Source organism: Bactrocera dorsalis, chromosome 3 (assembly GCF_023373825.1).
Source record: "Bactrocera dorsalis isolate Fly_Bdor chromosome 3, ASM2337382v1, whole genome shotgun sequence".
Lineage (NCBI taxonomy): Eukaryota > Metazoa > Arthropoda > Insecta > Diptera > Tephritidae > Bactrocera > Bactrocera dorsalis.
Window position 1 is genome coordinate 45,704,877 of NC_064305.1, and position 25,600 is coordinate 45,730,476.

The window sequence follows — 25,600 nt, forward strand, 5'->3', positions numbered from 1 at the left end:
TTTACTAGGATAGGGTCCCACGATTCTGTGGAAATCTTCTGTGTTTCTAACACAGATAAACAATTAGTCACTGTCGAGTATAGTTTTTGAAATTGGCTGGTTTCTTGTTGAATTTTTGGTAAATTCATTGAAATTGTTATTTGGTTATCTACCAATACTCTTTCATTTTAGTATTTTTCGACCAATGCTTCCCAAGCCAGATTAAAGTTTTCGAAACGCTTGACGATACTGCCTGCTTCCCCTTTTGTTTTGTACCTAAGATGGTACAGCTTTTAAGCTTGTGAAAGTTTGGGGTGGTTTATGTATACGGGGGTGAACATGTCCCGGAAGGACGGCCGTTGATCATAACCTCCGTGAAAAACCTCAGTATCACAAGCTGGTACTTGTGAAGAATATAGCTGTATATAGGTCTTCTTTTTGAGTCGTAACTACTCTCAGAGGAGGAGTAGTGGCTCCACATGGCCTTAATAAATTTATTTGGTCTAATATCACTGCCTTCGTAATTTCGTATTGTTCGAGGCAGTTTTTATATTTAGCTGACGCCGAAGCTATTATATTAGAGTTCAGCATCGTCAGTATCTAGTACTGTATCGTATGCTGCCAGAAGGCGTGTATGTACATATGCTATCTATGCTTTGAATTTTTTAATTTAGAACCAATTCTGTGTTGTCATTAATAGGGGAAGTATTAAATCTTGCAGTATCTAACAAAACTGTCACTTTCAGTTATGAACCTTGACATTGAATTATCTTTGGTTCTTTTTTGTTTGGCACCCTGCTTTGAGCGTGCAGCTTCTGCAGGTGTGCTTTGTGATTTATCATCATCAGCCATTTTGGGAATTTCCAATGATTGAGGTGTTCTTGGTTTAACCTCTTTTGATTTCTCAGATTGCATTTATAGAATTAAATTGTAAGCTTTGAGCTTAAAAATATGTTGCTTTGAAATACAATTAAAAAATTGGTAATATGAGCAAATGTGTAAATAAAATTGAAATGAAAAATAGAATTTAAACTTCTATTATTAATTAATTGAGTTATATAAATTTGCGAACACGTATTCACCAATCGTCAAAATCAAAAAATCTATATATATAAAAGAAAGTCGTGTTAGTTACATCACTTATAACTCAAGAACGGCAGAACAGATTTGGCTGAAAATTGGTAGGGAGGTAGCTTAGAGCCAGGAGACGGACATAGGATACTTTTTATCTCTTTATGTCAAAATTTAATACAACTCATAAATACAAAAATTATATTTCAAATCATAAGCATTTGTTCAAAATTCATGTTTGTAGGAATCATTTCAATATTTCATTTCTTCAAAAAAAAAAAAAAACAATAAAAACAACCTTACATCTTCGTCTATATAAATATGTATGTATGTAAAAATGAATCGCCAAAATGTATGTACGCTCATAACTTTAATACGACTGAACGAAATTTGATAATTCTTTTTTTAAAATATTCGTTTAGGTTCAGGGATTATTCGAATAATTGCCGGAAAACCCCTAAAAACAGTCCTTTTCTTTTTCTCATACAAACGAATGAATGTTTGTTCGTTAGTAACGCTAAGAGAACGGCTGAACCAATATTGATGAAATTTTAAGAGGTTGTTCGTTGTGGATTAAGGAAGGTTTAGAAATAAAAACATCTTATACTTTTCATGAAAAGTCGGCAAATTGGATAATTCCAAAAAGTAACTTTTTTCCAAAAACATTTTTTTTCAATTTCTGTTTTGTTTTTCAATATTTTGATTTGGAAATTATTTGAATAGTTCAGTCTCGATCGCTTGCTTTTTTATTCCGGCTATTCAAGAGAAAAATTATTACTATTACGATTTACGATGCTTTACGACAGGTTGTGAATTGAACAATTGAAAATTATTCAGTGAAAACTTTACGTGTGAAAGATCCAGTATTATATGAAGTGGTGGAAAGCAATATGGTTCATGGACCTTGCGGACACTACAATCCCTTTTCGGTTTATATGTCTAACAATAAATGCACGAAACACTATCCGCTTGCTTTTCTTTCGGAATCGCAAACTGGAAATGATGGATATCCACTCCATCGTCGTAGCTCATCAGACGACCATACAACTTAGAGTAGTGAATATCGAAGTTGACAACATATGGATCGTACTATATTCTCCACTGTTGTCTAATTCACATTCTAAACTCATATCAATGTTTAGTATTGCAGTTTGGTGTAATCTATAAAATACGTTTGTAAGTACGTCACCAAGGGAAGCAACATGGCGCTTAATGGTCTTAAACGATACGGTCCATACGTGAACTGCAATAAAGCGCTTTGTAGGATATTTACTTTTGCAATTCATGAACGGTTTCCGATTGTTGTGTGTCTCGCAGTTAATATGGAGATTGGCCAAAGAGTTTATTTCAGCCCAGAGAATACATTACAGCCGGTGGTAACACCGCCAACAACAAAACTAACATTGACGAGTTTTTTTCTCAACTTTCGTCAGTGATCCGCTTACGAGAACATTGCTCTATTTGAAAATACCTTGCATTCATGGAATGCATCGTCGAAGAAATAGTTACGCTGAAAGCAAGACCGAACAGTAGATGGACATTCAGGTGTGTTCTCAACTAATGCATTAGGATGAATTTACACAACCCACCCAAAAAACGATGATTGCTTCTACCTTCGGTTGCTACTGATTAATGTACGCGGCGTATTGCGTACTGTGAATGGTATGGTGTGTGCAATTACAATTGCTGGAACACGATAATCAGTGGAAACAAATGTTGGACGATGCGATAGCTACTTCGAATGCCACTGAAGTTCCCACACTTTTCGCGATAATCATTTCACCATATCAGCCTTTAAATCCGCGTCAATTATGAGATACGAACAAAAATGACATTGTCGAAGACATTTTACATCGTATTCGCTAAAAATTGGAAATGGGTCAATTCCGGTTGATGCTTCCGGTGGTTTGATATCAATTCCATCTGCGGTTTATCAATTCACGAAAGATGAACTCATCACCAATCTTCGGACATTGGCCAAATTATTTTAACTATGATTCCTTAAATGCACGCGCAATATTAACTGCCAAAAAATACAGATGTTCTTGACTTAAACTGGAAGATTCAAAGTCAAATTCCGGAAGACTTGCGCTCATACAAATCGACCGATCGTCTTTCCATTGAAGACGTCGCCGTGAATTATCCAGTGGAGTTTCTAAATTCTTTGGAGAGGCTTGGTATGCCACCGCATCATTTGCGTCTCAAAGTTTGATCTGTCGTTATTATGTTTTGCAATCTGCAAGCGCCGAAACTATGTAATGGAACCCGACTGATTGTGACGCAGCTATCGAATACAAAGGGCTGAATGCTTGATTCAACGAATTTCTTTGAGTTCCAACGATTTGCCATTTCAGTTTCCAGCGAAAATTGCATTTGAGATGACACTCAACAGGACACAAGGATAGTCGCATAGTGTGTGCAATAAGTTTGGAAATTCTATGTTTTTCACACGGCTAGATATACGTGGCGTGCACACGAGTTGGAAAGCCATCTTTTCTGTACACCGGAACAGAAACCAAAGAATTTTGTTTATCAAGCTGCGTTACATTGAAAAAAAAAATGAAATGATAAATTCAACTTTCTTTTCATTTCAAAACACATAATTTCACGCAGGACAACGGCTGCGGGGCCAGCTAGTATTTGTATATAATTATTGATTTTTATTTTGTTTTACCGTGTATCAGTTAAACGTATCTGCGATATACTCGCGATTAATTTGTATATTATTTCTTAGTACGTGTATCTTTTGAGATAAGAACGCAAAAAGAAAAAAATAATAATAACCCCAAAATATTCAGCAAAAGCATCGAATACAACATTGCCAACGTGCTTCAATTCAGCATTTTCGCCATTGAAAGCGGTCCCGTACAATAAGCGGCGCCGTTTGTTCAGTCGCGTTTGTCACGACTCACTGACACAGGTATAAAGGGATGTCCAACTTATTCCAGTGTGAGAGCGCTTCAAAATTAGCGTTTTTATAACGTTTTCCATTATGGCCAGATTGAACAAAATAATAATTTTTGGGCATTTATCAACCCAACACCCAACATTTAGGTTAGGTTAGGTTAGGTTAGATGGCTGATCAAGAGATCGCACATGGACTAGTAGAATTAGTCCTTTGTGAAGCCATTGAAAAACGAACTCCCGTGTTCGGACTTAGATATCGGCAAACCGTTTAGTATCCAATACAAATCTACAGAGACGCTTTATTTCTATGCTCGCCAAGTCGGCGGGTGTTTTGAAGCTATGTGCCCCCAAGTGTCTAAGTCTTGACCTCCCATAAGCAGGACAGTCAAGAAGGAAGTGCTGGCTGGTTTCTACTGCATCCTCCTCCAAGCAGCTTCTGCATGCGGCGTCCGGTAAGATTCCCAGTCTTACAGCATGTATGCCAATAGGGCAGTGGCCCGTTAGGAGCCCCATCATTAATGAGAGGCTAGCCTTACTGAGGGCAAAGAGATCACCAGATCTTCTGCGGTCTATCTTGGGCCAAAAGGCCTTTGCGACCGCACAGGTACCAATGCTGGACCATCGCTGACCGAGCAGTCGCGAGGCCCAGCCATCCAGTAGTAGAGAACAGGAGGATGCAGGAGCACCTACCCGTTCCCATTCTACCGATAGCGATTCTAGGGTGCCTTTCCGTGCCAGCTCATCAGCCTTGCAGTTACCTACAATTCCGCTGTGGCCCGGCACCCACACCAGTCTTATAATAAAAGCACTCGCCGCCAGAGACAGTGATGCCAGACACTCTTCGACCAACCTTGAACGCACTGTGAACGCGTTCAAGGCTAGTATCGCCGCTCTGCTATTTGAGTGAATGGTCACTTCCCTGAAGGTAGACACTCTTTTGAGCAGCATGTCTGCTGCCACCTTGATGGCTGCAACCTCAGCCTGGAAAACGCTGCAATAGTCGGGAAGTCTGAAGCTGGATTTTATGGAGAGCTCCCGACAGTAGACCCCTCCACCGACCTTCCCCCCAATCTTCGACCCATCCGTAAAGAAGCTTACTGCCCCTCTCCTCCAGCGACTTCTTCCCTGCCAAACCTCCCTTGTCGGTATATGTGCAGAGAAGGAGCCACCGGAGTTCGATATGGCGACTCCATGATCTAGATGATCCGGTATGAAGTCAAAGCTTGTGAGGATATCCGAGTGCTCAGATGCACGCCCCCTTAGGAACCCAGACTCTCTGAGCCTAATAGCCACCTTTGCGGCCATACACCTTCCGGCAATATCCACCGGAGTTATGTTCAGGATTGCATTAAGTGCGATGGTTGGGGTGGACCTTAATGCACCGAACATGCTGATGAGCGCAGCTCGTTGAACGCTCTCAAGTTTCTTTGCAAGTGTGGTCTTCTGCAAAGCCCTCCACCACATAAAGACTCCATAGAACATTATGGGCTTGACTATGGTGTCATAGAGCCAGAATACCACTTTCGGTGAGAGGCCCCACCTCTTGCCAATAGCTCCTCTGCAGCAATATAAGGCAATCGATGCCTTTTTGGCTCTCTCCTCGATATTCGGCTTCCATGAAAGCTTCTTATCCAGGATGAGCCCTAAATACTTCACTGCATCCGCTGGTTGCAAGCGGATACCTCCCAATAGCGGTAACGGCGCCTCCGGGATCTTGTACCTTCTGCTAAATAAAACCATTTCTGTTTTATTTGGATTGATGGCAAGTCTATTATCGACCGCCCATTTCGTTACAACGCTGAGATATCCCTGGGTCAACTCATACACGGTGCTTAGAAACTTTCCTTTCACCATAAGTGCTACATCGTCTGCATAGGCAATCACCTGACAACCAAGATCCTGTAGCTTTTTGAGCAGGTCGTTAACGACTAGGATCCATAAAAGAGGAGAAAGAACCCCCCCTTGCGGGGTTCCCCTGCTCACACTGCGCCGCGCGCTCGCGCTGCCCCATTCTGCTTCGACCACTCTGTCGCACAGAAGACTGAAAATGAGGTGCTTGAGGTTCGATTCAACCCCAAGACCGTCTAGTGCAGCTACGACTGCCTCTGGCAGGACATTGTTGAAAGCTCCCTCAATATCGAGGAAGGTCCCAACCGCGAAGTCCTTGCCCTCAATTGCTTCCTCAAGCCACGACACGATAGTGTGCAAGGCAGTGTCCACTGACCTTCCTTTACGATACGCATGTTGCGCTCCTGATAGATAGTCCCTCGGAATGCGCCTCCTTAGATACCAGTCCATCAGCCTCTCCAAAGTCTTTAGTAAAAACGAGGAGAGACTGATGGGCCTGAAATCCTTCGTACCCAACATTTAGTACGAATAAAAATTACTAGTATTTATTTATTATATGATGAAGCTATTTAAATCTTTTTAAAGTATATTGGAACAACTGACTTTTGAACTTTCAATACCCAATAAAAGGATTTAATTTAAGCTTGTTAGCTCTCAATCATTAAATGTTTTTAATCATTTTCCAAAATATGTAATACTATGATGCTTCAAATTACAAAACGTTTCAACAAATATGTACATTTAAATTTCATAAATTTATTTAATTTTCAACGAACAATGCAACAAATCCCTCCGTTTACATATTTTTTTGGTAAGATTTCAATCTGGCCATCGCTCGTTTCCAATTGCTAAACGTCAAAACCTCCTGAACTCCATAAACCGCCAAAGTTCAGGAGGTTTTGACGTTTAGTAATTGTTCTCTCACTTCCAATGAGAGAATAGTTGGACATCTCTTTACCTCTGCACTGAGATTTATCATCCAACTCGCAAGGTTGTGGTTCGTTGTGCTGTGAAATAATAAAAAATATTACTTAATAAAAAATATTACTTGTATATGTTACAGTTAAAACCGGTTTTTAGACATAACGCGCTTTTCCTAGTTAGAACTAGTTGTCTCATCGAGCTGTAGTTAAAACGAAAATTAGATAAAATAGTTTAAAATTTTATTTCAATTTAATAATTTTAAATTAATTTAATAATTTTAATCTAAAAAAATTATAAAATTTCAAAAAGAAACAATCTACAGGATTTATTTGTTATTGCAAGACAAACTATTGTGGCATTTCGAATTGCATAGATAACCACTTTTCTTGCAGAGACACCTTTTTGAAATATTAAAAAGTCTTGCGGTATTTTTATTGAATTTATTTTTTTTATTGAAATTGAAATGAATTTTTGATGACTCATGCCCAGTTCTTGGCCGATGCTACGGCTGCTACTATGCCGGTCTCTTTCGACCAATTCAGCGATTTTATCGCAATTTTCGACGACATGCCTTCCGGAGCGTGGTGCATCTTCGACCACCTCTACACCAGAAACTGTATTGGGTCCATAAACTGCACGAATTTTATTGGCGGCTTGAGATGCATTTTTGCCTTTATCGTAGTAGTACTGTAAAATATGCCGTATTTTCTCTTTATTTTGCTCCATGTTTGCGACGCTATAACTCACGAACGACTTAAAAGAAACGACAATCAATCAAACACGTGTTAGTGCGTGAAATGAGCTTTCGAAAAAGGTATAGCATGACCCGATGCGACGAATAAAACTAGAACTATGCGCTTTCAGCGCCAAGTAGCGAAAATACCGCAAGACTTTTTTGAGAACTTAATATTAAGAGAGGTAGAAAACGTAAGAGAGATAAAGGAGCGAAATAGTTGGATCGCGATATACATACATATATGTATATGTACATAAATATCCACTGTTATGTTCTTGTTGTTTTTTTTCTTCTGCCTTTGCTTATACTTGTATGTTAAAGCGATCCTGCTTGTTGCATTGTTAGCCCAAAACATACATACATACATATGTACATACTTATGTGCATAAAATAATTATGTATATTAAGAATTTAATAGGAATTCCTCTGCCAAGGGTTTATGGGTAGCAATACTTATGTGTTCTCTCTATGGTTACTTCTCGTTTTTCTCTTCTTAGATTTTTTTCTTCTTTGATGTTTTCCGTATTGAGTTGCTTGTAATCCTTGTCTGCTCTGCCGTATGTTTTGAGGGTCACAATCAAAATGTTTTCACAACAAAGCGTTTATTTTCATGTTTTCATTTTATTTTAAAATAAATAAGGAACATATTCGTTGGTTGCATCGCATATTACATACATATTTTGATTTAAAATTTATAGTATGCAAAACCTAGTTATGTTTTACATCTGCATCAAGCTTTATAATAAGAATTTAAAAATAGTAGGCTGACGACAGATTTTGGGCAAAGACGGTTCCTCTTTTCAGTGATCACGTTTCCAGCCAAAGAAAATCCGCGCTCTGCAGCTGCACTACTTGCCGACATTGAGTGGAATTTAAGTGCAAATTTGGAGAGTCTTGGATATGTTTGTTCTTTATCTTCCACCACTTTAAAACATCAATTCTGAAAATTCTGAAGTATCGCAATTTGGTGTGCTTGGGCTAATTTGAGCAGAACTTATTAATGTGACGTCCAAGTACTTAATTTTTGAAGTACAAAATTTTTCTATTGCGACTTGATCGGTGGGCTGCATTTGTAACGCAGGTGCGAACAATAAACAAGCAGATTTTTGCCACACACAAATATTTGGAATCCAGATTTCATCAATATTATTAAGATTCTTTTCTTTTAATGTTAACAGAGCCGATACATCTGCCACTTGTGGTGCGCAAATATGCCGCATTTTTTCAATGGACGGTATAACGAAGCATAGGGATGGAGAACCGCAAAATTGAAGCTTCTTAAAAATGATTTCGAAATCGCTACATAAACCTACCAATTGTTTCAGCGTTGAAATGATTATAAGCAACAATCGCTGCCTTTCTTGTTTTTCTTTCAGAATTTCATTAATGCTGAACCAATTGAACTTAAACATTGTGAAATTTGAATTCCATCTTGTAGGGCATTGGTTTTTAAACGAGATTTGTAAATGATGCTATAAGTTAGCTTTGTTAAAATATTTGACAATATTTTTGCACATTTCTACTAACTGAGCAACTTCTATCGATTCCTTAAACGAATTCTCCAAAACGTTGGCTAGCAAATGGCTGCTACAGTTTAACCGAATATTGTTCTGCAGAACTTTGGCGATATTTGGGCCTCTATCAGTAACGAACTTCATTTAGTCCAAAGTATGTATACCGAATTCAGCAAACAAAGTGTTCAACTTATTTAAAACGTTTGTGCTATTTGAACGTTCGAAGTTCATTGACTTAACACCTAAAATTAGATCCACCAATTTTAAACCTTTTTGGTAGTGCAAGGTGACACCAAGAAAGTTGCGATGGACGTAACTGTCCGTCCACAAGTCAACTGTGGCAGTTGCTCCACCACTATGGACAACCTCGGCTGTCTCATCTTTAATAATTTTTTTTTTTTCATCCGCCAACTCAAATCACCGTTGTTGCATCAGGCAGTCCTGTGTCACCCTTTCCACACATGTGTCAATTGCATTTTTTTTCTTCTGGTTTCGCAGTAGTCAACAATGTTGTTTCTTTAAGCAACTTGCAGCTTTTATGTCGGCTTAAATTTGAAGACTGCTTTGGTGAGTATTTTACAAGATTATGACAAGACCGGCAGTATAAAAATCCATCCAGAGCAACACCATCCTCCTTCACAATTTCTGTCAATATGCTCCAAATATTGCTTTTTCCCTTAGGTCGGCAGACAATTGGTATCCATTTGCGCGAATTTTTTCAATGATACCCTCCATATCGATCAAATAACAAAATGCAACTAATTATGAACTACAAAAATGTACTCGTAATGTGAGTCATAGCGAAAGGAAGATTTTGACTAAAAAGAACGATAACAAAAACAAGCTACAACAACAAACTGCATAGAAATTGTTGCGGTAGTCGTAACGCTCTCATCGTGTCGTCTTGTCGCTAATCATTTACTCATACACGATCAACTCAAATTGAACCGAATGATGCTTTCGGCAACACATTTTATTTTATTCATTTTATTGAACGCTGACTTTTGATCAGTGAGTTGAATTGAGTTATATTTAGGCTGTTCACGGTAAGGTGGTTATCGGGTTATGTGATTATTAGATTAAAAATAACCTCTATGCTCCGTGAGCACCCTATGTTGTATGGTTATTTGCTTATTTTTAAACAAACAGCTGTTCATTGTTTACAATTTTAGTTCAATGAAATTCCAACTTATAAAATGCCTAAACAAAGTTTAAAAAGCAAAATAATCGAATTTAAAATAAGTTCTGCTATTCAGGAAATGGACTTTATTGAATGTATGTGCTTATTAAATAATCCGAATTTTAAGGGTTCAAAATATGCTTTGAATAAAATTTGCAGACATCTTGCATAATTTGCTGATTGTAAACAAAAAACAGCTGTTAATAGCAGATTTTCCAATAAGAAAATCTAAATGGAAATGCCATTCGCTTAGTTTTATTTATTTTTTGTGCTGCCATTTAGTAAAATTCCAACGACTTTCTAACACTGGAAATAAGCAAACAACCACATAATCTGCAAACAAGAGCCTAGGTTGGTCAACTTTGGTTATTTTGTCATAATACATTTTGTTGTTGTTTACTTAATCACATAACCACATAACCCGATAACCACCTTATCGTGAACAGCCTAATTATATTTATGAGTTAGTTTTACGTTTTTGTACAATTAAAGAATATTTGTATAATATTATGTACATATGTATGTATCTATTATTGAAGTTATACTTCTTATACGACGCCGGAAAAGGTTGCGATAGATTCTGGTTGCGCAACCTTCCATATAAAAGTAACGCAAAGTTGCGCAACCTCGCTCCATCCATATGAATGTAACGCAACCTTGTCTGCGAAGATGTGCGAGCAGCAAGCGAAGCGGTGACAATCGGCGATCGTTTGTTCGTTTCTTTCGGCACAGCTCGGCCGACACAACAACACAACACAATGTTGCCATGCTTATGCTGTTGTTGTTTTTGTAGAACAATGTTTCAATTTTTGGTTGGTGACATATTCACATGTGTGCGCATATGTATGTTTGTATGCTTGTGCATTATTGAAGTTATAGTTCTTTTTCTTTCGTTTGCCTTTCTGCGAATTCTTAACTATTTTGTGTGACTTTTAATTGAAATACTCTGCGTTGGCCTTTCAGAATCACACAGAATCATTTCTGTGGTTTTTGAAATTGACCCACGAGGACGAGGTATATCGTTTTATCTGGGAGCGTGAGATTTAAGAAAATCGCTCGCTTACAAGGGATAAAACGACTTCTGAGTGGCGATTTTAATGAATAAATTCACAGAATCATTTCTGTGCTTTTGGAAATCAATACTAATAAATATTTTTTTCTTACTAATAGAAAATAAATTTATCACAGCAATGTACATAAACATATACATAATATTGCTGTCATAAATTTAATTTCTATTAGTAAGCAAAAAATTAATAATAAATTTATTAAGACTATACTTCTCAGGGCATCACAGCAATGTTATGTATATGTATATACATATTATGCATATGTATTGCTGTGATAAATTTATTGCGAAAGCAAATGTTCTACAAAGTATGTATATTTCTATACTTAAACAAAATTATTAGAACCATCGTATGTTTCTTGCATTCATAACCAAATCATACTTAAGTCAGCGCAACCTAATTGGTGGTGTTGGTGGTAAGCGCTTGGAAGGTCAAGATGCTAACACAGGTCCCAGGTTCGAATCCCGACAGAATAAATTTTTAATTTTTTGCTTTTAACATCGTATACTATAAAATAAATATTTTTCTTTATTTTAATTTCTATTAGTAAGAAAAATATTTATTTGTATAGTATACGATGTTAAAAGGCATACATCTTCTATCCTATCTTGTGTATCTGCACATGCTCATATGAGTGTATGTATACGCATGTGCGCGCATTGACTTGCATGTTCATACATTCATATATACTTATATGTACATATATTTGCATACATTGCCGAACAAATAAATCACAAGCATACAAACATACATATGCGTACACATATGAATATGTCACCAACAAAAAATTGATCTTCACAAGTCAATCCGGCAGCCAAATTGGCGAAGAACAAAAGAGAGATGATTACGCTGCATATTCTCTTCCGCAACGAAGAGACGGAACTACTTTCTGAGTCAAAATTCATTCATTTAGACTTTGCTTTATTCTTCATTTAATCATTTTATTGAATTTAAGTTTTCTAGTTTTCTTTCATACAAAATGATATGCATTTCTGAATATCACTAAGAAGTATAACTTCATCCGCGCGTAGGGACTCCACGCACCTTTTTTCTGGTTACATGTATTTTTGCATATTCTAAAATATTAACCCTTCGTTGCATAGCATTGCATATATGCAATGTTAACTTCTCGTTGATCTGGCAGCTACATCGTTTCTTTATTTACAGTTATTTTTTCGCCAAATGAAATTTATATCTTATTACTATTCTCCTTTGGTAGAGTTTCGCAAAAATTCTTAAGGTTTTGTGAATATATGTAGTAAAGAGTAAACTTCTTTCTGATATATTAAAAATGCAGTGCTAATTTTTCATTATTTTTGTGAATTATTGAGAATGTATAATAAAATATTAGTATTTCCTATTAGTTTGGAGAGTTTCTTACCCAAATAGCAAATTCGGTTTTCACACGAACTATTTTTGCAAGAGTTATAATATATCATTGCACATGTGCAATACCATGCATTTAAGCCTAAAATTTTACTTGTAGGGCGCTTACTTATAATGATAGCGCACGATTAATAGAAAACCGGGATGAAAGCAAAGATGAGTATTTACTCGTAGATGATCTTGATGAAGCAAATTTTGAATTAGATATACATACATCAATACGAATATAAACAGCAAGAAGCAAACCAATCAATACATAATTTTAAAGAAGTTAATTTTATAATAGACGCAGGATGATTAGATCTCATGGAAATTTATGCGCTTGTCCAAAAAAGCCAGAGAAATGAATGATATAGACAAACAAGATCTGAAAAAGTTTTTCGAATATATTGTGATGTCTATTGTTCAAATCCCTAATATTAGAAGATATTGGACGCCAAAAGTAGGCAATAAATGAAAAAAATAAAAGTTGTATGTTTTTGCTGGTATATCTGGATACAATTACAACTTCGAAATATATACTGTCCTAGAGAACAGCAGCATCAATAGACTTCCTGAGGAAAGTGATTTGGGATCAAGGCCCTTACCAGTTATAGGACTTCTAAGGGATATTCCCCCATAAAAGAACTTTTTTTTTTGATATAAAAATTACTATAAATTTTTTGGCACCTATGTAAACGTGGAATTTATTCACTGGGAGCAGTTCGTCGGATCCGAATTCCCAATTTAAAGCTTCTAGACGAGATATTATAATGAAAAAGCATACGAAAAATCCATTGAATATGCAAACGTGGATAACTTTCATATCGTAAATTTGACTCCAATCTACTATGGCAAAACTCTATAACTAGCAGTTGAACGGTTTGATGCGAAATTTGAACGGAAAATAACGGTCGCTTGCCCAATCGTTCTATCAAAGTATAACAAATTCATGGCGGGTGTTGATTTCCTAGATTCTTTATAGGCCGATACAAAATCAAAATGCTAATAATCTAATCTTATACTTTATTCCTAAAGAATGCACCAGAAAGTAGTCCCTTCACTGAAAATGAAGTACGGTTGAACCACATGGATCCACTGTCCAATATGGGTGGACACTCGAGTCACTTGCAAATTATCAAGTTGTGACGGATATACGTACATATGTTAGGTGCAAAAACATGAAATTAATTTATGTTTCGGCAAATGAAGAAATTGTTTCAAAAAATTTCATATAGAATAAACTGAAATTTATTGTAAAAGTAATGAATTTACTTCTGTCCACTTTTATTCAATAAAATATCCATTTAGTAACTTCCTTGTAAATTTAATAGATTTGCTGCATGATATTGCATATATGCAATGTTACGTAACTCTGTTGCTAGAAACACGGCAATCATAAAATTTAAAATTTGTCATCTTATAATAGCCCACATTAAAAATATGATTCAAAAAAATTTTTATTCTAACGGAAATTAAATCATGCAACGAAGGGTTAATAATAGGAATGTCTGTGCTTTCCTTTTTCATTATATTTTTGACTAGCGGGCCCGATGCCTGCTTCGCACGGCAAAACAAAATAAGAAAAGAAACACACTTGTTTTTAATAAAGTTGGTTTTGTTCCCTATTATTAACTTGTAATTCTAGCTTCTTACAATCTTAGACTATGTAACACTTAAACTACCTTAGAGCTCTTTCGTAGACAACATTTTTGGTTTTGCCATGAGTTGTTGTGTAGATAAAGAGAATTGAAGGCTTGCCAACACGTGCGCACGAAACATATAACTGGCCGTGTGAAGAGCAAGGATATTCTAAATCAATTCCACACAATTCCAACGATTGCCCTTGCACTTTATTTATTGTAATAGCAAATGCAAGACGTATTGGAAACTGTAGTCTTTTGAATTCAAAAGGTAAATCTGATGGGATCATTGGAATTCGTGGAATCAATACATCTTAACCTTTAAACTTCCCCTTTAAAATTGTTGCTTCGATCAAATTGTTCATGACCTTTTTAACCGCTAATCTTGTCCCATCGCATAATCGTGGTTGATTTATATTTCGAAGCATAATAATTCTAAACGATGAGGTGGAAATCCGGGTAAATCCAATGAATTCAAAAATTCTATCGGATAATTAACAGTTATCATGCCGTTATCATCTGTTGAGCGTCGGCGATATAATGGGTAACCATCATTTCCATTAATTGTCTCTGAAATCAAATCTCTGGGATACCGCTTCGTGCATTTCCCATCTTTCATACATGGCGAATTAATATTTAGAACATCACATGGTCCATAAATCATACTTTTTGTAACGACATCAAATAAACCTGTATCGATTTCCTGATCAGGAATTTCTGCTGAGATGATGCCATCTATTTGATCGCTTGTTATTTTGTTGACTAACCATACCGAAATATGGGAATGTGGTAATCCTCTCTTTTGCCATTCCACCGAATACATCCAACATCGAACTTCGCCGAAAACTTGATGTTTAACAATAAAATCTATCAATGAGTTCAGCTTGTGTCTAAATACTTGTGCAGTTATGTCATGACGGTCTGTAGAAGATTGCCCTTCATATAAATATTGCTTGATTTCGTCCCATTGTGGATTACATGTAAATGTAATAAACAAGTCTGGTCGACCATACAAACGAACATAGCAAATGGCATCTTGTGCATATTCATGCATGTGCCTTGGACTGCCTGTGTAACTTGCTGGTAAAATAACAACTTGTCCAACATTGTCAACACTTCCATCATTATTGGTTGCATCGCGGAGATGTGTAGTATGTAAGTATATACTCTTCTGATCGCAACTTCCGTTGATTGAATCGAATAAAGTTCAAACAAAATCTTTGCATACATGTCTACGACATATTGATGAAAGAGTCTCCAACATTTCAAAATATGATTTTCCTGATTTTGTCTTATATAATTCTATGTTCATAATAGTTCTTAGCGCTGACATTTTTAGTGACTTCACGTTCTGAAGAGAAAAAAAACAAATGGAAATTTAAATAATTTCATACTAATTCTTGTTAAACAAAATTGGAAGAGTATATTAAAGACAACAAACACTCACGTGGGTTTGCGGGATCTACCATTTTTAAATTAATAGAGTATCCGTCTTCACCCCGACAAAACAAAATTGGGTACTGTAGGGCATCGTAAGAGCGATGTGTTTCACAAACACGTTGTAATTGATTATTTCTTCTACGCAATACAATGTCAGGTGATTGAAACTCATCGCCGACAATAACCATAGCAACTTCATTATTTATACATAGGTGCATTAAATCTTCGTTCGTGTTCTCCGATTGGTCTTCTATCAGCACGAATCACGATTTTATCCTCATCAGACGGCATCTGATCAAGTGCTCTCCGAAAAATATTAATCAAATCATTATGTTCATGAAACAATGCTTGCAATCACGCATTATTATTCTTCTTCTTCTGACACTTGTGAATATTGAACAACGGGCAGAGGACGTATAATATAGAGAAGGTTCAATTGCGGACCAGCGTGTGAACTGTCTAGAGCTAACAAAACCCTATTAGTGGATTTCACCACTTTTGGCTGAGAAGGGGAAAGGTTAACAGTGCTGAGCAAACAGAGCTGAGCATTCAAAGAAAATTATGCTCAGAAATATACATTGCTATTACAGACGTATGTTGCTCTTTTGCTTATATTTTTATACGTTTACATGCAATCATATCAATTGATATGATTATCATTTTGCGTATTTTTCTGAATACATGCAAAACTGATAATATTCTAATTAAATTATGCTATTTTCAAAACTATATTTGTAGTTAATGTGCGAATAAGAGTTATTTATAAAATATTTATAATGTTTGATAATACAGTGGAACTTCTTTATAGTGAACTTCCCTACAATGAAGCTCTCCCTATAATGAAGTCATTTTGAAGACACAGCTTTTTGGTTCTACTTTCGGTGCATTTTTGTCTCCTTATAATGAATTTCTATATAGTGAAGTTTTCTATATAATGAACAAATTTTACTGCTTGAAAATCAAGCTTCATACGTTTTTGTCTCCGTATAGTGAATTTTTACATATTTCTACATATTCGGTTACACTCAATTATTTGTAACTGCGTATTCTCAGAAATAAACGAAATGTAGAAATGTAATACGGGAAATTCCAAAAAGGAAATACATACATATGTAGATTGTAGTAGGAGTTCAGTTGTGTTAAGAAATTGAAGTAAAAATGACGCATCGAAGCAGGATTTCACTTGAAAAAAAGTTATTATTTATTAAAAAAAAGTTAAAGAAGGGAAGGTACGAAAAAAAGATATTGCTAATCAGTTTGAAATACTTCCCAGCACTTTATCAAATATTCTAAAAAATAAGGAAATGATTTTGAAAAATGTAGAAGATGCGGCAATTAGCGTAAAACGCAAAAGGCTTCGAACTTGTCAGTTTGAGGATATTGATGAAGCAGTGCTGAAATGGATAGTCGTTGCACGTGGTAAGAATCTTCCTTTATCTGGAACAATATTGAAGCAAAAGGCCAAAGATTTTGCTGAAGCACTAGGACACCATGAATTTGAGGCAAGTACAGGTTGGTTAGTTAAGTTCAAAAGACGCCATGGTATTGTTCAAAAAACGTTATGTGGAGAAAGTGCTGACGCCAACCTACAAAATCGCGAAGAATGGGTAATGAACGTTTTACCAAGATTGATTGAAAATTACAACGCAAATTACAATCCAAATGGATTCTAAAGCTGGACAAAAAATTTGGTAAACAAGACAGGAAGGTCTTACTTTTTGTTGATAACTGCACTGCGCATCCTAGAGATGTAAAAGACAAGCTAAAAAACATTCAGCTTGCTTATTTTCCTCCCAACATGACTTCGTTACTGCAACCAATGGACCAAGGCATTATCTACAACATGAAACAACATTACACGAAAGGTATTTTAACGAATATATTGGCTCAGCTGGATGGGGGAACTTCTGTTTTTACTATAGACTTACTCCACGCTATTCGAAATTTAAGCACTGTATGGGATGTCTATGTTAAACCAGAAACAATTGCCAACTGTTTTAGAAAGGCAGGATTTTCAAAAGATGCCATTTGGATTTGGCTGCTTTGCAGTCTTTATTTAAAAAAGTGACAAATATCGAGGCATCATTTGAGGACTATGTCAATGTTGATATTGATGTGCTGACCTCGGAAAACCCGTCCGAGGAAGAAATCCTCAGCAGCGTTCTGGAAAGTTGCGGAGTTCCAGCTGTACCTGGTGAATGTTTATTTTTGTTGTAACCAAGCAAATATTTATGTAATAAACATAATTTCTTTTTTTTCATTTTTAGATATCGATGAAGTCGATTTGGACACTGAAGAAGAAATGGCAGATACTGATGAGGCATTACCTACATTAGGACAAATTTCTTCTTTCATTAACTGTATTAGAACCTTTGTGGAGATGAAAAGTGACGTACCGATTAATGTTTTTAACTGTCTAATTTGAAAGCTTTTGTTGAAAATGAAAAATGGAAGAATGTAATTCAAACCAAACTTACTGATTATTTTAAATAAAATTACAAAAGAAAAAAATGAATTTCTATATAATGAAGTCTCCATATAATGAAGCGATTTTCAGGTCCCCTGCGAATTCACTATGAGGAAGTTCCACTGTATTATATAATTTCATATAAATATGTATGATTATGGTTGTATATACATATGTATGCTATATATGTATATGAGGTACCCTAAAACACTTAATATTATATATTACAACAATATTATACATACATATGTAAATCACATTAGTTACAGCACATAGTTACATACATATGTACATACTTATGTAGGTAGAATTCAAATTCAAATCGTAATATTATCATTTATCAGAAAAAGTGTGCACGTACTGCTCTATATGTACATACATATGCATATGTGTACGACATTGCCGAACAAATAATGTATACACAACCAACATACAAATATGCGTACACATGTAAATATGTCAACCACAAAAGATACAAACATTGCTTTACAAAAACAAGAATCGTTTCAAATAGCATCATACATACTTATAGGCGTCCACATGTAAATATGTGTGTATGACATTCCCACACAAATAATGCATACACAACATACATACTTATATGCGTACAAATATTGTTCTACAACAACAACAATCGTCTCTATTAGCATCAGCAGCGTCAGAAGTCAATATGGCAGCCAAATAGTCGATGCCCAAATTTGTAGAAAAATACACAACAACAATATTTTCATTCATGAACGCAAGCGCCCTTTCAGCAGGCAAACTCGCTTCATTCATAACAATAAACACCATTACATCTCCCCGAGCATGCCTTTGCCTACAAGCGTCTTTTCGCGACGATGGCAAAAGCTAAAAATCATAAATTTAACAATTTCTGATATTTGTATGAGAAAGAAAAAGTGACAACATAGTTTATTTGTCGATTTTCAAGTCAAGAACTATTTCAAAGAAAATATTCAATATTCCTCTGATTTATGTGTACAGTCAATCCCGGTTAACTAGTACTCCGCTTAAATGAAAATCAAATCCCTCCCTCTTCACTCTTAACAGCCTATATTATATCATGCTGCATCTCACGATTTGTTTTTGGAAATACATGGAAATTATTGTTTTAAGTACCACTCGCTTAAGTATTCGCACTCGATTATGTGTCATATTATATTTTTATTTTTACAAACCACAAACATCTGTATCTTTGATCGTGGCACATAACCGGGATTGACTGTATTTGTCAAGGAAAGTAAAAAATATGTTTACGCGGCTTGCAAAAATCTGCGTCGATATGTATGCAAGCTCACATACAAACATACATATCTACGCTGGTTTGTATGCGAAGCTGTCTCAGCGGCAAGGGAAGCTGTGGCAATTGGCGATCGTTCGTTTGTGTTTTCGGCACAGCTCGGATTTTCTACCAACAACACAATAGGGGTATTCTCTTGCTCTTGCAAGATTGCAGATTGCAAAAATACTATACCGAAATATACAAGTGCACCAAGAGGAAATATATGCAATTCTTGCACCGTGCAAGGGTTTTGCAAGAGCAAGAGAATACCCCTAATGTTGTGACGCGTCAGTCTTTCGACACATTGATTCTTTGATATGAAAGCAAAAAATATGAGCTTCGCCATTGGTTGTCCGCGCCAACGGAACTTTCGCATGAAGCATTGAATGTACATATTTATATACATACATATTGTTTAAATGAGTTACGCATTAACCTCCTCCACTCGGTAAAACTGGCGCAGCCTAATAGAACAGCTCAACTCACCACGTCCGATGATACCATATTCATACATCACCATACAACACAACTCACCACACAATCAACCCAGTCAACAAAAAGGTTGGCAACGGAAAAGCAGGCACACATATCGTCGTGCCCTCATCGCTGATACAATTAGATTTCCCACTGCGCCGCGTAAACAATACATTCGTTACATACAATTTACATTCGCACGTTAACACTCGAACAGGCACTGCGCTCATCAACATTCAACAAGACAATTCGATCTACACAAACCACACATGGACATTCGCTATCAACGTTCGTCTACTGGAGATTCGTTTATACCCTGCGCGGCGACCTCAATCCGCGGAACCTCGTCTCAGAATTCAAGTCTCTCCATGCCGTCGAGGCTTATATATTTATAAAATATAAATATATTTTATAAAGAAAAATTGTTAAAAAACTAAAGTGTATAAAGTGTTTTTTATTTTAATCGAAGCGGTGGTGTGTGCTCCACAGTATATTGGAGATACAAACTTAATCATGGTCCTTCGAGCCTCACAGAGAGGCACTATTGGAGAAAGAAAAAACATTAAAGATACAACCACTAGTTGAGTGGCAAAATAAAAAAAAAAAGAACAAGAATAAACTACATAAGTGCAGTGACCCAAGCAGAACAAAAAAAAAAATACAAAGTGACAAAAATAAAACCAATTTCGGTAACAAACTGAAGGGATACAAAGTGCAAAAACAAACAAAAACAAAAAAAGGAAGCTAAAAATCTAATCATAATGACAATCAGGAAAATATTAGAAGACACAGTTCCGAAATTACAAAACCCAAACCTACGGTGAAAAAACAAAATTATAAAAACCAAATATACAAAACTGTACAAGTACAAAAAAAAAAAATAAATCGGGCGCGAAAACTAAAGGCACCAAAACAATAACAAAAATCGAAAACAAAGAGAACATAAAATAAAAACAAAAAACATAAACAGGCAATGGGACGCGAATTATGTAGAATAAGGTCGAATTAAAAAAACAAGCTTAAGCTGTTATGTTATATCTTCCTTTATTCACTTGAATCTTAAGACTGACTTAACAATAATTTCGTTCTTAAAATGAAACCTACAATATTGATCAAAATAATCGAATATGAACAAAATCATATACATACATATGTAATCTTTTAATACTTATCCAATTACATTGATATTTATGTGGCTTAAGCAGTTTTTAAGTGGACATACAAATAATTCAGTGCATTGACATTTATGTGGCTTAAGTACAAATATTCCTACGTAATTTGATATTACTTTGACTTTTGCTTATAAAAGTAAAAGTAATAACATTTCATGTAGTACTCATAAATTTGAGTTCGGTGACATGAAATTTGAGCCACAATGTTTACATTGCAAGTATCGTTGTTTAATTTTTTATGAAGCAACGACACTTGCATTTTCGTTATACACATTTATATGAGTGTCAAGTTAAATCAAGCCGACAAATAAATAAATGTTTTATACAGTAATGTTGTTGGGTTGATTTAAGTATTTTCTTATTATTTCATCTACGTTGGAGTTTTCATTACATATTGTTGTTTGTGGAACTATATATGTAACTCCTCCACCCCTAGACGAAGGATTCTCCTGAATTCTTTCTTTATTTCTTTTACAATGATTGCACATTAATATTATTACAAATAATATTACTATTAATATTACCACTGTTGGTGTACTGTATGTTACAATTTTATTTTTGTATTTTATTTCTTCTATTTCTTTTAGATTATGTATCGACGTTAATTTTAATTCTTCTAAAGTTAGAGTGGTATTAAAAGTAATATTGTTAGATTGTGATAATATGATTTTATCAATAAACATTTTGTAATTATTTGAAAATTTTTGGTTTGCTAATTCTATTGAACAGTTGTTGTATTTTATTACATAATTTCCATTTAATTGTAATGCTTCTGAGCCACAATTATTTTGAATTAAATAATTTTTTGCATTTTTTACAATTATGATTTCGTCATTAATATTAATTATTTCTGAGTTAACGTTTGTAATTAATTCACATGTCTTATCTATTGTACAATGTTTTGATATGGTACATTCATTTATGTATTTATTCTTCTTATACTCATAAATCTTATCATTGTATTTGAATACATTTGAAATTTCAGCATTTATTTCTTTATTTAAATAAGGGATAGGTATTATAGTTATTACTTGTATATTAAAAAATATTTTTGGTACTTTGATTACAAATATTAATTCTCTTTCTTTTTCAAATATTGCTGTTCTTAAGTATTTAATTTTTTCAATGTTTATATTATAATAATCTATTTCATTTTTTGTAAGGATATTGGCATCATTTATGCCATTTTGTGCTGTAGTTATATATATTTGAATATGCTCAATATGATTTTTAATTGAATTTAACATAAGTAATTTTTCTAAATAGGTATTTTGTAGCAAAACATCTTTTATAGTTTTATGCAATCCTCCTATCTGATAAATAACATTCTTCTGATTCTGGTTTATTGTTTCTTTAATAAGCTGTATTGTTGAGTTAAAGTGACTGTTAATTTTTATTTGTTGATTTAATTCTGTTATAGAATTATGTAAGTTAGAATCGACTGTGTTAAGATGATTGGTTATATCTTCTTGGTCAGTATTATCCATTGTACCAAAAAGATATTTACATGCATTGCCTACTATGTTTATTAGTCCCCTTTTTTGTCTACTTGTAGGTGTTATTGTTTTTAATTTACTTATAAGTATATCTACTTGATTTATTATATAATTTCTTTGACTTTCACTAAAAATATCTATGTTATCTTTCATTGATGCAAGTAGATTCTTTGTTTCTTGAATGTCTACTTTATGTAAAATTAAATCAGATTCTATCGGTATGCTTTGATTATTATTATAAATTTCTATGTATCCGTTAGTTTGTGTTATTTTTTTTAGTGATTAAATTACCTTTTACTTCTACTAAAGATGATGAGATTAATAATAATATCCACATTATTACCTGCAAATTTAAATTAATGAATTATTTTAATACGGATGTTCAATGATTAATTGCCAAATTTGGTAGGTCTTTTTATGTTAGTGGTGTGGATTCCTTGTAAGGGTTTTTTCTTAAACTTTGGTTCCTCTTTATGTCTTACATTTTTATAGTGTTTTATAAATCCTTCTTGTCTAGTTTCCGTATATTCTTCCCTATTCATATTTGCTTTATTTATTTTTGATTGTTTTATTTTACAGAGCCTATCATAAATTATTGCGTGGTCTATTATTTTATTTTGTGCTTCTATTGGGGTGCATTTAATTGTGCTGTGATAAGTATCATTGTAGTATGTGATAGCCTTAAAAATTTGTTGGGTAATTGGTAAATAATGCTCAAGATTTAGAGTCCGAATTTTTTCTGTGATTGTATTATTTAATCTTTCCACATCACTATTTCCAGTGTGACTATTCGGTTTAGTCATGTGGTATTGTATTCCCTCTCTTTTTAAAAAATCTTCAATATTTTGGGATCGAAATTCATTGTCGAACACCATTTTCTTTACCTTTCCTTTTATGGATAAAAATTGTTGTAATTGACTTACAATGGTTCTGCTATTCCTGTCCGTAAGTGGTAGACATGTAGCATGTTTTGAAAATTTATCTATGAAAACGATAAATGAATGTTTGCTATTTACGTAGGTATCAACATGAATTATTTCATTAGTAGTTTTGGGTGTTTCTGTAACGAAAAATTTGTTTTTTATAGGATTTCGATCATATTTGCCGCCTGAACATGTATCGCAATTATTTATTACCCGATGTATTTGCTCTTTAATATGAGGATTATATAATTTATTCTTTAATTTTTCATAAGTAGCTATAATTCCACAGTGACCACTTTCATTTTTGTGAAATAATGCAATTTGTTTTCTTAATTCTTCTTCGTTGTCAACATCTTTTGCTAAATAAGAACATTTGACAAATTTCACATTAAGATTAGATGCAAATTCTTCTTCAATAATTTTATGTACTTTATAATATTCATGATCGCTAAGATGCGAGTATATACCTACTTTTCCTTTAAATATTTCCCTTCTAATAATGTCTCTTATTCCATTTTCTCCAATATCTCTTTCATCAATATAAATTCGTTTGTAATTGAATATAGATTCGACGGCGGTTTGTTTCTCCTTTATTATTATTATTTGTATTTTAAACCTGTTAACAATTGTATCTAATATTGGAATTTCAAATCCTGAATCTTCTTCTTGTGAATGGACAGTTTCTGCTTCTACTGACATGCTGCTACCTTCATCCCCTTGGAAAACTTCTATGTGGGAAATAATTTCGTCATTTCTTATTCTGCTCAAAAAGTCTGCTACATAATTGTTTTTCCCTTTAATGTATTCTATGGAAAAATTATATTCGCCCAAACTCACTAACCATCTTTGAAGTCTTGGACTTATATCCTTTCCGGAGTATTTTGTCATTAACCATTTCAATGGTTGATGGTCGCATTCCAAATCAAATTGTCTACCAAAGACATAAGGCCTAAAATATTTCACGGCCCATACTATTGCTAAAAGTTCTTTTTCGATAGTAGCGTAGTTTGTTTCATGATTATTTAGTGTTCTTGATGCATATGCAATGGGGTGACCATCTTGAGACAGAACTGCTCCTATTGCAAAATTACTAGCATCAGTTGTAATCCTAAATTGTTTATTAAAATTAGGATATCGTAATATAGGTGAATTTGTAACTATATCCTTTAATTTTTCAAACGCTGCAATAAATTGTGGGTTGTATATATTTATTGTTTGTCCTTTTTTCAGATATTGCGTCATAGGATGTGCAATTTTTGCATAATCCTTAATAAATTTCCTATAAAATCCTGTCATACCTAAGAATGATTTTATTCTTTTTGTAGTATTAGGTATCTTTAGGTTTTGTATGATTTTAACTTTGGCTGGATTTGGCTTAATTCCTTCTAATGTTAAAATATGGCCCAAAAATTGAGTTTCTTTCTTGAGAAATTCACATTTGTCCACTTGTATTTTTAACTTTGCTAGCCTTAAGGCTTCGAATATTTGCTTTAAATTAGTTAAATGCTCTTCTAAAGAAGTGCCAAATACTAAAATATCATCCATATATACGACGCATATTTTATTAATATGTTCTTTAAGGACTCTATTCATCAACCTTTGAAAAGTTGATGGAGCATTTTTTAATCCAAATGGCATTCGAATAAATTCGTAGTGACCAAATGGTGTTGAGAAGGCGGTTTTTCTTCTGTCTTCCTCTCTGACTGAGATTTGGTGAAAACCTTTGGCTAAATCTAGGGTGGTAAAGTACTGTGATCTACCTAGTTTGTCTAAGATTGAATTTAGGTTTGGAATTGGAAATTTGTCATCCACGGTAAATTCGTTTAATTTTCTGTAGTCGATGACAATTCTATATTTCTTTTTCCCTGAATTGTCTGCTTTTTTCTCTACAATCCATAAGGGACTATTGTAAGGTGAATTGCTTTCTTTAATTATTTTCTGTTGTAGCATTTCTTCAATTTGGCATTTTATCTCTTCTTCATGGATTTGAGGATATCTATAAATTTTGGAATATAAAGGCTTACAATTTGTTGTTATAATTTCATGCTGTACCTCATTGGTGCATGATAGTTTATCTCCTTCTTTAAAGAAAAGGTCTTCGAAGTCATT

General features: G+C 34.5%; 1 protein-coding gene and 1 pseudogene across 18 annotated transcripts in view; both read left to right on the forward strand.

The window, feature by feature from the left end:
- LOC115066185 (synaptic vesicle 2-related protein) overlaps positions 1-25,600 on the forward strand; it is a 795,221-nt gene that overhangs the window by 417,435 nt on the left and 352,186 nt on the right. The gene's annotated exons all lie outside the window — the stretch shown is intronic.
- LOC125777995 (small nucleolar RNA U3) lies at positions 11,120-11,249 on the forward strand (annotated as a pseudogene).